Source organism: Bos taurus, chromosome X (assembly GCF_002263795.3).
Source record: "Bos taurus isolate L1 Dominette 01449 registration number 42190680 breed Hereford chromosome X, ARS-UCD2.0, whole genome shotgun sequence".
NCBI classification, from domain to species: domain Eukaryota; kingdom Metazoa; phylum Chordata; class Mammalia; order Artiodactyla; family Bovidae; genus Bos; species Bos taurus.
In genome coordinates this window covers 65,496,880-65,517,404 of record NC_037357.1, presented here as the reverse complement: position 1 = coordinate 65,517,404, position 20,525 = coordinate 65,496,880, and the positions used below count along the sequence as shown (strand labels likewise).

At 36.8% G+C, this 20,525-nt stretch overlaps 1 non-coding gene across 1 annotated transcript; it reads right to left on the bottom strand.

Moving 5' to 3' along the window:
- Positions 1 to 599: 599 nt before the first annotated feature.
- LOC112445234 (U6 spliceosomal RNA) lies at positions 600 to 702 on the bottom strand. Its single transcript, XR_003033602.1, has one exon. It is a non-coding gene; the product is annotated as a U6 spliceosomal RNA (small nuclear RNA).
- Positions 703 to 20,525: the final 19,823 nt, after the last annotated feature.

The window sequence follows — 20,525 nt, the reverse complement described above, 5'->3', positions numbered from 1 at the left end:
TGGAGTGCAAGATCAAACCAGTCAATCCTAAAGAAAATCAGTCCTGAATATTCGCTGAAAGTACTGATGTTGAAGCTGAAGCTCCAATACTTTGTCCACTTGATGCAAAGAGCTGACTCATTAGAAAAGACTGTGTTGCTGGGAAAGATTGAAGGCAGGAGGAGATGGGGGATGGCAGAGGATGAGATGTTTTTATGGCATCACCGACTCAATGGACATGAGTTTGAGCAAGCCCTGGAGTTGTTGAAGGACAGGGAAGCCTGTTGTGGTGCAGTCCATAGGATCATAAAGTGCCGGACATGACTGAGCAGCTGAACAACAAACAGCAACACGTATAACACAAAACTTAAATTCTTTCTTTGAGCAACTATGGGAGAAAATAATCACAAATTTTGCAGCATCCCAGAAGTTAATAATTTTTTTTCTTCTTTTATATCCATGTTAATCTGTTTTTAATTTGTAAGAGGTCACTAACTTGACCAATTATGTTTTCTCTTCCTCTGATAAAATATACATGGTATAAAGTCTACAATTTTAACAATTTTATGACTACTATTCAGTGGCATTTAGTACAGTCACACTGTTGTGCAACTATCACCAAAAATTTTGACCACTCCACAAATTCACATTTTATCTTTGTGCACGGGCCATGGTAGTTTTCTCTGTTTTGTCCTAATTTTAGTATATGAGCTATTGAAGCTGACACCCAAATATATTTTTAAAGTGTCAAGAATATCTATGAAATGAAATATAAAAAGTAAAATAAGTTGACTACTCCAACAGTTTTCAAGGTCATTCTGGTATATGAAGTGTTAGCTTTTAATTATTTCTGTAGCTTTTGGAAGTTGACTGATATCTGAGAGTCTATATTTCATAGACTAGTAGCTTGGTTTCTTATTTGGTGGGATGGTCTATACGAGAAAATCCTGCACTTGAGGATGGAAGGGCTGTGGAAGGAGCTCCTTCAACTTGTCTTGGGTCCCCAGCTTCCTGGGAATAGCTAATCTTTGCCCTAATGTCAGAAATTTGAGATGTTTTGTTACCATTAATCTATGTCTAATGCAACCCTCCCATAGACTTACAATGATATTTGCTGGATGTGTCAATTCTCGTTTGAAAATCAGACCAATTGGAGGTCAGGGCTGCAAGACCTTAGAAATTATCTTGACATGTCTACTCTATAATACTATATAAAAATGCTCAAGTAAAGTACCTAGGGACATGTATAACCTATAAGAACTTGTGTGTACCATTTGAAGAATTTTTATAGCTCAAATTTTCATGAAAAAGAAATGGTCTATTGAGAGGTACCAACAATATAATAATTGTCAGTGACTATGCTTAAAAACCTGGAACATTTCTAATTTAAAAAGATATCACCAAGGGCAAGTATAACCCAATGAGATAGTAGTTAATTGTATGTAAACTGTGAAAACTGAGATAGTAGTTAACATTATGTAAACTGAAAACTCCTAAATTTAAATTTATAACTATGTAAAAATTCCTGATATATTTATATAAATATATATTTCAAAAACAGAGAAATAGTGTCAAAATAGTTGAAGTTAAGCATGCATCCAAGTTAAAAAAAAATGTTTACAACAGTATTTCTCAAACTTCATTCTATGGATTAGTGGTGTCTTTTGAGTCTTTAATAGATACTCTGTAAAAACAAGTTCCATTATTGCAAAAGTTTAGAAAACAGTGTGCTCTCTACCTCTTTTGGAAAGTCACAATAAATACTAGCATATTATAAACTTTGAAAATATCTGCATTAAGGAAACCTGGAGTCAGTGTACCTGAGTTTAAATACAACTTCAAGGCTTATTAGCTGTGAAGGTTAATTTTGACAGGTTTTTCATTTGACAGGTTTTTTCAGTTTCTGTAAATCAGTTTCCTCATCTGAAAAATGGAAATACTGATGCTACTTCCCTCTGAAGTGCTTTGTAAATATTAAATAAGTAAATATGTAAAGAACTTACAACTGTGTGGCATATGATAAGTGGTATATAAAATTTGTTGTTTCCAACTTAGTGTTAGCTCAATTGGTCATGAAACTCTCTCACCTTCCTAACTATCCTTGCTTTTTTCATCAATTTTCTTAACATTTCGTGAACAAGCAGGAAAATGGAAAATAAAATATACTGGTATAAGTTCAATATGATGTTTCTTTCTTGCTTTAATCTTTTAACATTAGATGTAATTGGAGCATTTGAAGAGATTATTAGAATCTCAAAGACATTTAAAATGTATTTTTATTCATTTTCATAATAGTATATAGGAAAATAAAATGTTGCTTGGCAACCTCAAATTTTGTTAGGCATTTCAGGCTACAGGATAGCAGTTTGCTCAAAGCAGAAGTCAGCCTTCTCCTAGGTTCCTGGTTTGGTTGCACTTTCTAATGAGCAATGCTGTTTTCCCTCCCAACCCTTACTAATTATCATTTTCCTATCTCTGGCCCCATTCTAAATGGCAAATTCACTGCCTTATTGTGCATTCTCCAATCTGCTGTTTTTGTAGAATAAGCTGAACTTTAACAAAGATTGAGTGTATCTTCTCTTCATATCTATCTGTGGCTTAACAAAGTGTACAAACTAGAGTTGGACTATAAAGAAAGCTGAGTGCTGAAGAATTGATGCTTTTGAACTGTGGTGTTGGAGAAGACTCTTGACAGTCCCTTGGACTACAAGGAAATCCAACCAGTCCATCCTAAAGGAAATCAGTCCTGAATGTACATTGGAAGGACTGATGTTGAAGCTGAAACTCCAATACTTTGGCCACCTGATGTGAAGAGCTGACTCATTTGAAAAGACGCTGATGCTGAGAAAGATTAAGGGCAGAAGGAGAAGGGGATGACAAAGGGTGAGGTGGTTGGATGGCGTCACCGACTCAATGGACATGTGTTTGAGTAAACTCTGGGAGTTGGTGATGGACAGGGAAGCATGTCGCCCTGCAGTCCATGCAGTCACAAAGAATCAGTCACGACTGAGTAACTGAACTGAACTGAACAAACAGTTCATGCCAATATAGCAGATTTCCAGTCTCACATCATTTGATGGCTTTGGTGATGTCTAGCCCACATACAGCTGCAAATGTTTTACAAACTCTGCATATACCTATGTTTGACTGCCTTTCCCTCTTAGCCATGGTGCTGAGCTGAGTAGTTTTAAATTTTGTATCTATCCCTGAGTGGTGATTCCTAAGAATCACTGTAATATTTGCTCCTCACTTAAGTGGTCTGTAACTACTTGCATGTGGCTTCTCTGATCTTTCATTCTATTCTTATATTTGTATGGCTTTCCTGTTAGTTGAGTTCTGAATCTTTTGGAGTCCAAATGTTTTTCCAAATAACAGAGTTCAGAGCATAAGCATTTCCTGAAAATTAGTCTGAATACTACCTCTGAAAAGGCTTACATCTACCCAGTTGATTTATAGGGAATTTCAAAATTGTTTCCATTAGATTCAATGTGATATACCACATTAACATTTCATATCGCCAGATGTTTCATTATTCATATTTTAGTACATCATACTTAACCCAAAGTAGCTTTGAATGTAAACAATAAACAAGCCAACATGCAGTACTTGACAGTAGAGAGACATAATGAGGGAGATATAAACTGTTTTTCATTTTTGGAGTGATATTATTAATGCAACACCATTAATTTAATTAAATGTTATTTTAATAATAAAACCATATTGTAATAAACTGACCCACCATTTCATTTCAGTAATTGCAAACCTCAAGATTTGATTACTCATAGTTCTCCTTTAATTAATTTACTTATTCACAGTTTTGACAGAAAAGCTTTCAAACGTATGAAGAGATGGGCACAGTTCATCCAAATAGGAAACTATAAAATTGCCTCAAGATACTTGATTTCTTATCATAGCCCTACTGTCTATTTTGTATTGTCTCTCACTTATCCCCTTTAGGATCCAGTTCTTCATTTGTAAGATGGAGAGGTTGGTTTAGATATTCATTAAAGTTCTTGTTACTCTTAAGAACTTTCTACACTACTCTAAATCTGAAGCTGGAGTTTGAATATCTGAATACTTACAATAATAATAATCACACACAAGGGGCACATGTTCATGCACATGAATTTATGATATTTGGGGCATTTTCATATTGTTATGTTGAATTGTAGATTAGGGAGTGAGTGTAAATGATTATAAGGGCTGTTTTTATGACTTGGTCAATAATTATACTGACTAGCCATGAGCCAGTTATGAAAGTAGGTGAACAAGTATGAAAGGTGCTATGGTTATAGGAGTAAATGCACAAGTATTAGACAATGCAGAAGGTGAATATTTCCCCAGTATCAATGAGTCTCTGCCTTTCCAAATCATTATCAATCAGCTAAATCTATGTAATTTAAACATAATGTAAAAGTTACCACTTTCAAATTCAGTTACTGAAGACAACTTTTATGCTTCTAGATGTTTATGTAGATATTTACCTATAATTATAGCACTTTCATTTTTGAAGGCATCTTTCATTCTTATTCCAGTTCCAGTTCAGTCTCTCAGTTGTTTCCCACTCTTTGTGATACCATGGTCTGCAGCATATTAGGCTTTCCTGTCCATCATCAACTCCCAGAGCTTGCTTAAACTCATGTCCATCCAGTTGGTGATGCCATCCAACCATCTCATCCTCTATTGTCCTCCATCTCCTCCTACCTTCAATCTTCCCTAGCATCAGTCTTTACTAATGAGTCGGCTCTTCCAATCAGGTGGCCAAAGTACTGCAGTTTCAGCTTCAGTATCAGTCCTTCCAGTGAATATTCAGGACTGGTTTCCTTTAGGATTGATTAATTTGATCTCTTTGCAGTCCAAGGGATGCTCAAGAGTCTTCTCCAACACCACAGTTCAAAAGCATCAATTCTTTGGTGCTCAGCTTTCTTTATACTCCAACTCTCACACCCATACATGACTACTGGAAAAACCATAGCTTTGACTAGATGGACCTTTGTCAGCAAAGTAATGTCTCTGCTTTTTAATATGCTATCTAGGTTGGTCATAGCTTTTCTTCCAAAGGACAAGTGTCTTTTAATTTCATGGCTGCAGTCACCATCTACAGTGATTTTGACACCCTCCAAAATAAAGTCTTTTTATTTAAAAAAAAATAAAGTGTTTCCATTGCTTCCCATCTGTTTTCCATGAAGTGATCAGACCAGATGCCATGATCTTTGTTTTTTGAATGTTGAGTTTTTTTTTTTCTTTTTTTAAACTTTTTATTTGTTTTTAATTGAGGGATAATTGTTTTACAATATGGTACTAGTTTCTTCCATACATCAACATGAATCAGCCGTATGTATGCATATGTCCCCTCCCTCTTGAACCTCCCTCCCACCTCCCATCCCATCCCACCCCTCTAGGTTGTCACCAAGCACCAGTTTGAGCTCCCTGAGTCATACAGCAAATGCCCTCAGGCTGTCTAGTTTACATATGGTGCTGTGTGTGTTTCTTTCTTTTTTTTTTTTTTTATTTATTTTTTTTTTTTATTTTTAAAATTAAAAAAATTTCAGGTATACACGTGCTCCCCATCCTGAACCCTCCTCCCTCCCCCCTCCCCATACCATCCCCCTGGGCCGTCCCAGCGCACCAGCCCCAAGCATCCAGCATCGTGCACTGAACCTGGACTTGAATGTTGAGTTTTAAGCCAGCTTTTTCACTCTCCTCTTTCTCTTTCAATGAGAGGCTCTTTAGCTCTTCTTTGCTTTCTGCCATAAGGGTGGTGTCATCTGTGTATCTGAGGTTTTTGATATTTCTCCTGGAAATCTTGATTCCCACTTGTGCTTCATCCAGCCCAGCATTTTGCATGATGTACTCTGCATATAAGTTAAATAAGCAAAGTAACAATATACAGTCTTGAAGTACTCTTTTCCCAATTTGGAACCAGTCTGTTGTTCAATGTCCAGTTCTAACTGTTGTTTCTTGACCTGCATACAAATTTCTCAGAAAGGAGGTAAGGTAGTCTGGCATTCCCATCTCTTATAGAATTTTCCACAGTTTGTGGTGATCTACATAGGCAAAGGCTTTGGAGTAATTAATAAAGCAGAGTAGATGTTTTTCTGGTATTCTTTTGCCTTTTTGATGATCCAACGGATATTGGCAATTTGATATCTGGTTCATCTGCCTTTTCTACGTCCAGCTTGAATATCTGGAAATTTATGGTTTACCTACTGTTGAAGCCTGGCTTGGAGAATTTGGAGCATTACTTTGCTAGCATGTGAGATGAGTGCAATTGATCAGTAGTTTGAACATTCTTTGGCATTGGAATGAGAACTGACCTTTTCCAGTCCTGAGGCCACTGCCGAGTTTTCCAAATTTGCTGGCACATTCAGTTCTGCACTTTAACAGCATCATCTTTTAGGATTTGAAATAGCTCAACTGGAATTCCATCACCTCCACTAAGTTTGTTTATAGTGCTAAGGCCCACTTGACTTCTCATTCCAGAATGTCTGGCTCTAGGTGAGTGAACACGCCATTGTGCTTATCTGGGTCATGAAGATCTTTTCTGTATAGTTTTTATGTGTATTCTTGCCACCTCTTCTTAATATCTTCAGCTTCTATTAGGTCCATCCAATTTCTGTCCTTTATTGTGCCCATCTTTGCATGAAATGTTCCCTTGGTTTCTCTAATTTTCTTGATGAGATCTCTAGTCTTCCCCATTCCATTCTTTTCCTCTATTCTTTTGCATAGATAACTGAGGAGGGATTTCTTAGCTCTCCTTGCTATTCTTTGGAACTCTGCATTCAAATGGGTATATCTTTCCTTTTATCCTTTGCCTTTCGCTTCTCTTCTTTTCTCAGCTATTTGTAAGGCCTCCTCAGACAACCATTTTGCCTTTCTTTTTTTTTTTTTTCCATTGATTTTTCCCCCTAATTTTATTTTATTTTTAAACTTTACATAATTGTATTAGTTTTGCCAAATATCAAAATGAATCCGCCACAGGTATTCATGTGTTCCCCATCCTGAACCCTCCTCCCTCCTCCCTCCCCATACCATCCCTCTGGGTCGTCCCAGTGCACTAGCCCCAAGCATCCAGTATCGTGTATTGAACCTGGACTGGCAACTCGTTTCTTACATGATATTTTACATGTTTCAATGCCATTCTCCCAAATCTTCCCACCCTCTCCCTCTCCCACAGAGTCCATAAGACTGTTCTATACATCAGTGTCTCTTTTGCTGTCTCGTACACCGGGTTATTGTTACCATCTTTCTAAATTCCATATATATGTGTTAGTATACTGTATTTATGTTTTTCCTTCTGGCTTACTTCACTCTGTATAATAGGCTCCAATTTCATCCACCTCATTAGAACTGATTCAAATGTATTCTTTTTAATGGCTGAGTAATACTCCATTGTGTATATGTACCACAGCTTGCTTATCCATTCATCTGATGATGGGCATCGAGGTTGCTTCCATGTCCTGGCTATTATAAACAGTGCTGCGATGAACATTGCGGTACACGTGTCTCTTTCCCTTCTGGTTTCCTCAGTGTGTATGCCCAGCAGTGGGATTGCTGGATCATAAGGCAGTTCTATTTCCAGTTTTTGAAGGAATCTCCACACTGTTCTCCATAGTGGCTGTACTAGTTTGCATTCCCACCAACAGTGTAAGAGGGTTCCCTTTTCTCCACACCCTCTCCAGCATTTATTATTTGTAGACTTTTGGATGGCAGCCATTCTGACTGGTGTGAAATGGTACCTCATAGTGGTTTTGATTTGCATTTCTCTGATAATGAGTGATGTTGAGCATCTTTTCATGTGTTTGTTAGCCATCTGTATGTCTTCTTTGGAGAAATGTCTATTTAGTTCTTTGGCCCATTTTTTGATTGGGTCGTTTATTTTTCTGGAGTTGAGCTGTAGGAGTTGCTTGTATATTTTTGAGATTAGTTGTTTGTCGGTTGTTTCATTTGCTATTATTTTCTCCCATTCTGAAGGCTGTCTTTTCACCTTGCTAATAGTTTCCCTTGTTGTGCACAAGCTTTTAAGGTTAATTAGGTCCCATTTGTTTATTTTTGCTTTTATTTCCAATATTATGGGAGGTGGGTCATAGAGGATCCTGCTGTGATGTATGTCGGAGAGTGTTTTGCCTATGTTCTCCTCTAGGAGTTTTATAGTTTCTGGTCTTACGTTTAGATATTTAATCCATTTTGAGTTTATTTTTGTGTATGGTGTTAGAAAGTGGTCTAGTTTCATCCTTTTACAAGTGGTTGACCAGATTTCCCAGCACCACTTGTTAAAGAGATTGTCTTTAATCCATTGTATATTCTTGCCTCCTTTGTCAAAGATAAGGTGTCCATATGTGCGTGGATTTATCTCTGGACTTTCCATTTTGCCTTTCTTTTTGCATTTCTTTTTCTTTGGGATGGTCTTGAGCACTACCTCCTATACAACATCATGAACCTCCATCCATAGTTCTTCAGGCACTCTGTCTATCAGATCTAATCCCTTGAATCTATTTGTCACTTCCATTGTATAATCATAAGGGATATGATTTAGGTCATAACTGGATGGTCTAGTGGTTTTCCCTACTTTCTTCAACTTAAGGCTGAATTATGCAATAAGAAATTCATGATCTGAGCCACAGTCAGCTCCCAGTCTTGTTTCTGATGAGTATAGAGCTTCTCCATCTTTGGCTGCAAGAATATAATCAGTCTGATTTTGGTATTGACTATCTGGTGATGTCAATATGTAGAATATTCTCTTGTGTTGTTGGAAGAGGGTGTTTGCTATGACCACCGTGTTCTCTTGGGAAGACTCTGTTAGCCTTTGCCCTACTTCACTGTGTACTCTGAGGCCAAACTTGCCTGTTACTCTGGGCATCTCTTGACTTCCTACTTTTGCATTCCAGTCCCCTATGATGAAAAGGACATCTTTCTTGGGTGTTAGTTCTGTAAGTTCTGAGTTGCCCATCAGAATGGACTGGTTGGATCTCCTTGCAGTCCAACGGACTCTCAAGAGTCTTCTCCAACACCACGGTTCAAAAGCATCAATTCTTAGGCGCTCAGCCTTCTTCACAGTCCAACTTTCACATCCACACATGACCACAGGAAAAACCATAGCCTTGGCTAGACGGACCTTTGTTGGAAAAGTAATGTCTCTGCTTTTGAATATGCTATCTAGGCCGGTCATAACTTTCCTTCCAAGGAGTAAGCGTCTTTTAAATTCATGGCTGCAGTCACCATCTGAAGTGGTTTTGGAGCCCCCAGAAATAAAGCCTGACACTATTTCCACTGTTTCCCCATCTATTTCCCATGAAGTGATGGGACCAGATGCCATAATCTTTGTTTTCTGAATGCTGAGCTTTAAGCCAACTTTTTCACTCTCCCCTTTCACTTTCATCAAGAGGCTTTTTAGTTCCTCTTCACTTTCTGCCTTAAGGGTGGTGTCATCTGCATATCTGAGGTTATTGATATTTCTCCTGGCAATCTTGATTCCAGCTTGTGTTTCTTCCAGTCCAGCGTTTCTCATGATGTACTCTGCATATAAGTTAAATAAACAGGGTGACAATATACAGCCTTGACGTACTCCTTTTCCTATTTGGAAACAGTCTGTTGTTCCATGTCCAGTTCTCACTGTTGCTTCCTGACCTGCATACAGATTTCTCAAGAGGCAGGTCAGGTGGTCTCGTATTCCTATCACTTTCAGAATTTTCCACAGTTTATTGTGATCCACACAGTCAAAGGCTTTGGCATAGTCAATAAAGCAGAAATAGATTTTTTCTGGAACTCTCTTGCTTTTTCCATGATCCAGTGGATGTTGGCAATTTGATCTCTGGTTCCTCTGCCTTTTCTAAAACCTGCTTGAACATCAGGAAGTTCACGGTTCACGTACTGCTGAAGCCTGGCTTGGAGAATTTTGAGCATTACTTTATTAGCGTGTGAGATGAGTGCAACTGTGCGGTAGTTAGAGCATTCTTTGGCATTGCCTTTCTTTGGGATTGGAATGAAAACTGACCTTTTCCAGTCCTGTGGCCACTGCTGAGTTTTCCAAATTTGCTGACATATTGAGTGCATCATTTTCACAGCATGTTCTATTTCAGGGCTATTTTTTGAGAACTTGGTGTCTGGAACTAATTGTCTGTTCTAAATCCATCTGAGCCATATCTTGAGGTTAAAAATTTAATTGATCAGTTGAATGAGAGGAGAAATTGCTAATGAAATACCAAATAAACTATAACATCTTTTCCACTGCTTTTCATGTGTTTCTGGTTTTCCCTGAAGATAGATATTCAAATGATGTACTGAAGATTCAACAAGTAGGGTTTAAGACTTTGTTTAAGGCTAAAGTCACTGTAATATGAACCATGAGGCAATACAAAATATGTGTTAGAGTTTAGGTCTCTAAACCTCAAATAAATTGTAAGGAAGTATAAAATACAATATGAGACTGTGGTGTGACGAGGGGATCATATCCCTTTAGAGATTTTCATTAATTCATATTTGAACAACTTTAGTACTTAAATATATCTAGATCACATCAGGAAACTTGAGTTTTGCTCCATGTTTCCCCCTAAATAACTTATCTATGACACATCACGGTGAGACAGTTTCCTCATCTTCAAAATGAAGAGACTGAACCAGATGGCTCTTAAATGTCTTTGTAGTGCTATTATACCATGATTCTTCACCACCTTATTACTTTCTGAATTTACTGTTTTTTTTTTTTTTTTTTTTCTGCAGTGACATACAGATAGCATTTTCTTGAACAAATGAATTGATACTGGAACTTACCATCTTTTAATAAAAAAAAACTAGTAAGGGAATCTTGTTCATTAATTCTTAGTGTCATTGTATTAGATATACATTTACCTTATCTGTCTATAAGATATTATGTCAACTTTTATTTTTCATATCATAAGAATCCATATATTGTACACAAAAATCCACTATTTATACTACCGATAATGAAACAACCAGTAATTCAATAAGTACTATAGTTAAGATCCAGTTCTGAGTTGGTAGTCAGGAGATCAGATATAAATTTTGGAAACTTTTCCTGATACATTTTTAGTTTTGAAGCACTCAGTCCTGGCAGTTCTAAGCAGGATCCCTTTGTTTAAATCATTGTCATCATATTTTCTGTTCATAGTAACCCTTGGATGTTGGATAGGCCAGTTTGAGTAATTGGGATTCAGCAATGATAAATATGGCAAGAAAATCTCTAGGACTATCTAGAAAATGCACAAACGTGTACCATCATTTCAGAGATTAAAGCAATTTTCTTTCAGATCTTTTGCTTGCCATGATTCATAGACAAGCTAATGTGGAGAAAAGTTTGCTTTATCTTGCATTTTCCATGTACTACAAAAAGTGCAGAGTGACAAAATAAGAGCTCATTGATGCCACTAAACATAGACAGATGTTCCAGGCTGTATTTACTTCCCCTTATACCTTTGATAAGAATTCACATGTCCTTTATAATATGTATTTATAATAATAGTAGCTATATTTTCTTTTTGCAACAATCAATACATGTGTTATTTGATTTGCATTTGCAGGGGAGAATGGGTTTGACTGAATTCTAAAATATTGTTTTAAATTGGCAAGAACTTTTTTTTCTTTTTGGCTCATGGCACCAGTGTACCAGTAGATGGTTAGGGATTTTGATAATATCTATAAATAATTTAGGCACTTCCCTGGTGGTTCAGTTTTTTAAGAATGTGACTTGGAATGCAGGGGACGTGGATTCTGGATTTGTTCCCTGGTCTGGGAGCTAAGATCCCACCTGCTGCAGAGCAACTGAGCTTGCACACCCCAACTACTGGGCATTCACTCTACAGCCTGTGAGCCACAGCTACTGAAGCCCATAGGCTTTAGAGCCTGTGCTTCTCAATAAGAAGTAGCACCTCCTTGCTTCACCTAGAGAAAGCCTTGTGTGTAGCAACAAAGACCCAGTGCCACCAAAACTAAATAAATTAATTAATATAAAATAAAAAATAATGTAGTTGAATTCACTAGATATTTTGGAAAGCATTGGTGAAGTATGGATTGATCTATTTTTAGTACCTATTTCCTGATATATTTCTATGGTTTAGCCTGATACAGACTTCATAGGAGGAAAAATTTCAAACCTGAGTATTCATATTATATCTTGGGAGTTGGTGATGGACAGGGAGGCCTGACGTGCTGCGATTCATGGGGTCGCAAAGAGTCGGACACGACTGAGCGACTGAACTGAACTGAACTGTTTACATAGAGTTAAAAAAATTGCCGTATATATATTATAGTAAGTAGTTGTTGATTATTTTAAATCTAGCAGTATGTACATGTCAATCTCAAGCTTCCAGTCTGTCTCCTTGCCCCTACATTTCTCCCTGGTAATCATAAATTCATTCTCTAAGCCTGTGAGTTTGTTTTTGTTTTGTAGAGAAGTTCATTTGTATCTTTCTTATTTTAGATTCCACATGTAAGTGATATCATAACATTTGTCTTTGTCTCCCTGACTTGCTTAGTATGATGGTCTCCAGATCCATTCATGTTGCTACAGATGGAATTATTTCATTCTTTTGTTTATGTCTGAGTAATATTCTGTTTTATTTATGTATCACATTTTCTTTATCCATTCATTTGTAGAAGGGCATATATCTTACTTCCCTGTATTGGCTACTGTAAACAGTGCTTTGGTGAATATTAGAGTGTATGCATAATTTCAAATAAAGTTTTTCTCTGAATATATGCCTGAGAGTGGGATTGCTCTATCATATGATAGTTCTATTTTTAGTTTTTTAAGGAACCTCCAGACTGTTCTCCATAGTGACTATACCAATTTACATTCCCACAAACAGTATAGGAGAATTCCCTTTTCTCCACACCATCTCCAGCATTTATTGTTTGTAGATTTTTTAATGATGTCCATTCTGACAGGTGTGAAGTAATAGCTCATGGTGGTTTTGATTTTAATTCTTTTAATTAGCAATTTTTAACATCTTTTCGTGTGCCTCTTGGCCACCTGTATGTCTTCTTTGGAGAAATGTCTATATTTAGTCCTTCTGCAAATTTTTTGATTAGGTTTTTTGTTTTACTGATATTGAGACACCTGATCTGTTTGTAAATTTTGAAGATAAATCCATTTTCACTTGCATCATTTGCAAATATCTTCTTCCTTTCTGTGGGTGGTCTTTTCATCTTGTTTGTAGTTTCTTTTGCTGTGAAAAAGCTTTTTAATTAGGCCCCATTTGTTTATTTTTCTTCTTATTTTCATTACTCCAGCAGATGAATCATAAAGGATATTGCCATGATTTATATCAAAGAGAGTCTTCTTTCTATGTTTTCCTCTAAGAGTTTTATAGTATCCAAATTTACACTAGGGTCTTTAATCCATTTTTTTAAGCTTATTTTTTGTGAGTGATGTTAAAGAGCATTCTATTTTCATTTTTTTTTTTTTTTTACATGTAGCTATCCAGTTTTCCCAGTACCATTTATTGAAGAGACTGTCTTTTCTCCACTATATAGTTTTACCTCCAGTGTTTTAGATTTATTGATCATAGATTTGTGGGTTCATTTCTGGGCTTGCTTTCTTGTTCCATTAATCTATATTTCTGTTTTTGTGCCAATACCATACCGTTTTGATGACTATGGCTTTGTAGTATACTCTGAAGTCAGGGAGCCTGATTCCTCCAGCTCTCTTTTTTCTTTCTCAGGTTTGTGCTATTTGGGTTCGTTTGTATCTCCATAGATATTTTAAGATTTTTTTGCTCTAGTTCTGTGAAAAATACAATTGGTGATTTGACGGTGACTGCATTGAATCTGTAGATTGTCTTAGGTACTGTAAGCATTTTAACAATATTGATTCTTTCAATCCAAGAATACGGTATATTTTTATCCATCTGTTTATGTTGGTTTCAATTTCTTTAATCAGCATCATCATTTTCAGAGAACAGGTCTTTTGTCTCCTTAAGTATGTCTATTCCTAAACACTTTATTATTTTTGATGCAATGGTACATGGTGTTGTTTCTTTAATTTCTCTTTGTGACTTTTCATTGTTAGTGTACAGAAATGCAACATATTTCTCTGTATTAATTTTGCCTCTTAACCAAATTCATTGTTGAGCACTAGTATTTTTCTGGTAGCATCTATAAGATTTTCTTTGTCATTTGCAAACAGTGACAGTTTTACCTCTTCTCCAATTTGGAGTCCTTCTCTTTGGCTTCTCTGATTGTCTTAGCTAGAATATTGAAAACTGTCTAGGAATCAGTGAACTAAAATAGACTGAAATGGGTGAATTTAACTCAGATGACCATTATATCTACTACTGTGGGCAGGAATCCCTTAGAAGAAATGAAGTAGCCATCATGGTCAACAAGAGAGTCTAAAATGCAGTACTTGGATGCAGTCTTAAAAACGACAGAATGATCTCTGTTCATTTCCAAGGCAAACCATTCAATATCACGGTAATCCAAGGCTATGCCCCAACCAGTAATGCTGAAGAACCTGAAGTTGAATGGTTCTATGAAGACATACAAGGCCTTTTAGAACTAATACCCAAAAAAGATGTCTTTTCATTACAGGGGACCAGAATGCAAAAGTAGGAAGTCAAGAAACACCTGGGGTAACAGGCAAATTTGGCCTTGGAGTACAGAATGAAGCAGGGCAAAGGCTAATAGACTTTTGCCAAGAGAACACACTGGTCGTAACAAACACCCTCTTCCAACAACAGAAGAGAAGACTCGACACATGGATATCACCAGATGGTCAACACCAAAATCAGATTATATTATTTGCAGCTAAAGATGGAGAAGCTCTATACTGTTAGCAAAAACAAGACCAGGAGCTAACTGTGGCCCAGATAATGAACTCTTTATTGCTAAATTCAGACTTAAATTGAAGAAAGTGGTTCCAGAAAACCACTAGACCATTCAGGTATGACCTAAATCAAATCCCTTATGATTATACAGTGGAAGTGAGAAATAGATATAAGGGACTAGATATGATAGATAGAATGCCTGATGAACTATGGATGGAGGTTCATGACATTGTCCAGGAGAAAGGGATCAAGACTATCCCCATGGAAAAGAAATGCAAAAAAGCAAAATGGCTGTCTGAGGAGGTCTTACAAATAGCTGTGAAAAGAAGCAAAATGAAAAGCAAAAGAGAGAAGGAAAGATATAAACATCTGAATGCAGAGTTCCAAAAAATAGCAAAGAAAGATAAGAAAGCTTTCCTCAGCAATCAGTGCAAAGAAATAGAGGAAAAAATCAGAATGTGATAGACTAGAGATCTCTACAAGAAAATTAGAGATACCAAGGGAATATTTCATGTAAAGATGAGCTCAATAAAGGACAGAAATTGTATGGACCTAACAGAAGCAGAAGACATTAAGAAGAGGTGGCAAGAATACACAGAAGAACTGTACAAAAAAGAGCTTCATGACCCAGATAATCATGATTGTGTGATCACTCACCTAGAGCCAGCCATCCTGGAATGTGAAGTCAAGTGGGCCTTAGAAAGCATCACTACGAACAAAGCTAATGGAGGTGATGGAATTCCAGTTGAGCTATTTCAAATTCTAAAAGATGATGCTGTGAAAGTGCTGCACTCAATATGCCAGCAAATTTGGAAAACTCAGCAGTGGCCACAGGACTGGAAAAGGTCAGTTTTCATTTCAATCCCAAAGAAAGGCGATGCCAAAGAATGCTCAAACTACAGCACAATTGCACTCATCTCACATGCTAGTAAAGTAATACTCAAAATTCTCCAAGCCAGGCTTCAGCAGTATGTGAACCATGAACTTCCAGATGTTCAAGCTGGTTTTAGAAAAGGCAGAGGAACCAGAGATCAAATTGCCAACATCTGCTGGATCATCACAAAAGCAAGAGAGTTCCAGAAAAACATCTATTTCTGCTTTATTGACTATGCCAAAGCCTTTGACTATGTGGATCACAGTAAACTGTGGAAAATTCTGAAAGAGATGGGAATACCAGACCACCTGAACTGCCTCTTGAGAAAGCTATATGCAGGTCAGGAAGCAACAGTTAGAACTGGACATGGAAAAACAGACTGGTTCCAAATAGGAAAAGGAGTACGTCAAGGCTGTATATTGTCACCCTGCTTATTTAACTTATATGTAGAGTACATCATGAGAAAAGCTGGGCTGGAAAAACACAAGCTGGAATCAAGATTGTTAGGAGAAATATCAATAACCTCAGATATGCAGATGACACCACCCTTAAGGCAGAAAGTGAAGAGGAACTAAAAAGCCTGTTGATGAAGGTGCAGGAGCAGAGTGAAAAAGTTGGCTTAAAGCTCAACATTCAGAAAACGAAATCATGGCATCTGGCCCCATCACTTCATGGGAAATAGATGGGGAAACAGTGGAAACAGTGTCAGATTTATTTTTTGCGCTCCAAAATCACTGCAGATGATGATTGCAGCCATGAAATTAAAAGACGCTTACTCTTTGGAAGGAAAGTTATGACCAATGTAGATAGTATATTGAAAAGCAGAGATATTACTTTGCCAACAAAGATCCATCTAGTCAAGGCTATGGTTTTTTCTGTGGTCATTTATGGATGTGAGAGTTGGACTGTGAAGAAAGCTGAGCACTGAAGAATTGATGCTTTTGAACTGTGGTGTTGGAGAAGACTCTTGAGAGTCCCTTGCACTTCAAGGAGGTCCAACCAGTCCCTCCAAAGGAGATCAGTCCTGGGTGTTCATTGGAAGGACTGATGCTGAAGCTGAAACTCCAATACTTTCGCCACCTCATGCGAAGAGGTGACTCATTGGAAAATACCCTGATGCTGGGAGGGATTGGGGACAGTAGGAGAAGGGGGCAACAGAGGATGAGATGGCTGGATGGCATCACTGACTCGATGGACATGAGTCAGTTTGGGTAAACTCTGCGAGTTGGTGGTGGACAGGGAGGCCTGGTCTGCTGTGATTCATGGGTTTGCAAAGAATTGGACATGACTGAGCAACTGAACTGAACTGACTGATACTGAATAATGATGAAGAGTGTAGATATCCTTGTCTTCTCGCTGATTGTAGAGGAAATGCTTTCAACTTTTTACCATGTAATGTCTAGTTTGTCTTATATGGCCTTTACTACGTTATGTTCCTTCGAAGCCAACTTTCTGGAGATTTCTTTTTTTTTTTTTTTTTTTCAATCATAAATGGGTGCTGAATTTTGTCAAAGCTTTTTCTGCATCTAGTATGATGATCATATTGTTTTTATTCTTCAGTACAGTGTTTTACACTGATTTTTGGATATTGGAAAACCCTTGCATTCATGGGATGATTCCCACTTGATCATGGTGGATAATGCCTTTACTATATTATTGAATTCAGATTGCTAGAATTTTGTTGAGGTTTTTCGTGTCTACCTTCATCAGTGATATTGGCTTGTATTTTTCTGTTTTGTGAATGCTATCTTTGTCTAGTTTGTGTATCAGGGTGATGGTCACCTAATATACTGAGTTTGGGAGTGTTCTTTCCTCTGTAACTTTTTGGAATCATTTCAGAAGTATAGCTGTTAACTCTTTTCTAAATGTTTGATAGACATTGTTTGTGAAGCCATCTGGTTCTTTAACTTTGTTTGTTGAGAATGTTTAAATCATAGTTTCAATTTCAGTACATTTAATTGCTCTATTCATATTATATGGTTCTATCTGTTTCAGTCTTGGGTGATTATACCTTTCTAAGAATTTTTCCATTTCTTCCAGTTTGACCATTTAATTGATAAATAGTTGCTTGTAGTAGTATCTTATGATCATTTGTATTACCTGATGTCCATTGTAACATTTCCTTTCTCATTTCTAATTATATTGATTTGAGCCCTCGCCTTTAATTTTTGCTTGATAAGTCTTACTAAAGGTTTGTTGTTGTTCAGCTGCTCAGTCATGTCTAACTCTTTACAAACCCATAGATTGCTGCCCCCCCCCCCCAGGCTTCCTTGTCCTTCACTATCTCCTGAAGTTTGCTCAAACTCATGTCCATTCAGTCGATGACACCATCCAACCATCTCATCCTCTATCACCCTCCTTCTCCTCCTGCCCTCAATCTTTCCCAGTATCAGGTCTTTTCCAATGATTTGGCTCTTCACATCAGGTGACCAAATATTGGTGCTTCAGCTTCAGCATCAGTCTTCCCAATTAATATTAAGGATAGATTTCCTTTAGAATTGACTGGTTTGATATCCTTGCAGTCCAGGAGGCTCTCAAGAATCTTCTCCAGCACCACAGTTCAAAAGCATCAATTATCTGGCTCTCAGCCTTCATTACGGTCCAACTCTCACATCTGTATATGGCTGCTGGAAAGATCATAGCTTTGAATATATGGACCTTTTTCAGCAAAGTGATGTCTCTTTATTTAATATGCTGTCTAGGTTTGTCATAGTTTTCCTTTCAAGGAGCAAGCGTCTTTTATTTTCATGGCAGCAGTTATCACCCTCAGTGATTTTTCAGCCCAATAAAATAAAGTCTATTACTGTTTCCATTGTTCTCCCATCTATTTGTCATGAAGTGATGGGACCAGATGCCATGATCTTAGTATTTTGAATGTTGAGTTTTAAGCCAGCTTTTTCACTCTCCTCTTTCACCTTGATCAAGATGCTTTTTAGTTCCTCTCCATTTTCTGCAATTATGTTGGTGTTATCTGCATATCTGAGGTTATTGATATTTCTCCTAGCAATCTTGATTCCAGCTTGTGATTCATGCAACCTGGCATTTTGCATGAATTACTCTGCATATAAGTTAAGTAAGCAGGGTGACAATATATAGCCTTGATGTACTCTTTTCTCAACTTTGAACCAGTTTGTTGTTCCATGTCCAGTTCTAACTGTTCCTTCTTGACCTGCATACAGGTTTCTCAGGAGGCAAGTAAGATGGTCTGGTATTCCCATATCTTTAAGAATTCCCCACAGTTTGTTGTGATTCACACAGTCAAAGGCTTTAGCATAGTAAATGAAGTAGAAGTAGGTATTTCTGTAGAATTCCCTTGCTTTTTCTTTTAACAGCATGAAAAGCAAAAGTATATGCTAAAAATTTGTCAATTTTATCTTCTCAAAGAAGCCATTTTTAGTTTCATTGATCTTTTCTTTTTTTCTAAATATTTCTGTTTCTAATTAATTTATTTCTGCTCTGATTTTTAAATTTCTTTCCTCATGCTCTCTGGGTTTTGTTAGTTTTTCTTTGTCTAGTTGCTTTAGGGGTAAAGTTAGGTTGTTTATTTGAGATTTTATTGTTTCCTGAGGTAAGAGTGTATTTCTATAAACTTCCATATCAGAACTGTTTTTGCACAGCTTTTGGAATGTTGTGTTTTTGTTTCATTGTCTCTATTTATTTTTTTTTTATTTCCTCTTTTATTTCTTTAGTGATCAATTGATTCTTGTGTACAATATCATTTAGCCTCCACATGTTTGTGATTTTTAGAGTTTTTATTTTCTTGTAGATAATTGCCAATTTGATAGTGTTTTGGTCAGAAAAGATGCTTGATATAACTTCAGTTTTATTAAATTTACCAAGACTTTTTGTGGCCCAGTATGTGGTCAATCTTGGAGAATGTTCATTGAGCCCATGAGAAGAATAGGTATTCTGCTGTTTTTGGTTGGAAAGCTCTATAAAAATCAGTTAAGTTTATCAGAACTAATGTGTCTTTCAAGGCCTGTTTTTCCTTATTGATTTTCTGTCTGGATGTTCTGTCCATTGGTGTAAGTGGGCTAAATCCCCTGGTGTTACTGCATTACTGTCAATTTCTCCCTTTATGGCTATTGATACTTGCCTTATATATTGAGGTTTTTCTATGTTGGGTGCATATATATTTGTAATATCTTATTTTTAGCTTGATCTCTTGATCATTATAAAGTGTTCCTTTGTCTCTTATATTATTCAAAGTATTTCTTCTGATTTTAGTATTGCAATTTTAACTTTCTTTCGCTTTCTGTTTGCATGGATTATCTTTTCGTACCCCCTCACTTTCTGTTTGTATGTGTCCCTAGGTCTGAAGTAGATCTCTTGTAGCAGCATATATACAAGTCTTGATTTTGTATCCAGGCAGCCAATCTGTGTCTTTTGATTGGAGTATTTCATCTGTTTATGTTAAGGGTAATAATCTATATGAATATTCTTATTGCCATCTTGTCAATTGTTTTGGATTTGTTTTTATAAGTACATTTTCTTCCCTTCCTCTTTTGTTCTTTTCTCTTGTGATTTGATAATTAATCTTAGTGTTGTATTTTTATTCCTTTGTGTGTGTGTGTGTCTATCGTTGATTTTCAGCTTGCCATTAACATGACATTTAAATATGGCAATCTATATATGAATAAAATTGTTTTAAGTTGCTGGTCTTTTAATTTCAGATGCATTTCCCATACCCTACATTTGTGTTCTTCTCTTCTAACAATTGCTGGTTTAAATACCACATTTGTGTGTGGATGATTTCCTAACTTTACTATGTGGTTGTCTTTACTGATGAGCTTTTCCATTCATAAGTTTCTTGTTTCTAGTTGTGACCTTTTCTTTTTCCAATTACAAATGTCCCTTCAGCATTTGTTGCAAAGCTTGTCTGGTGGTAC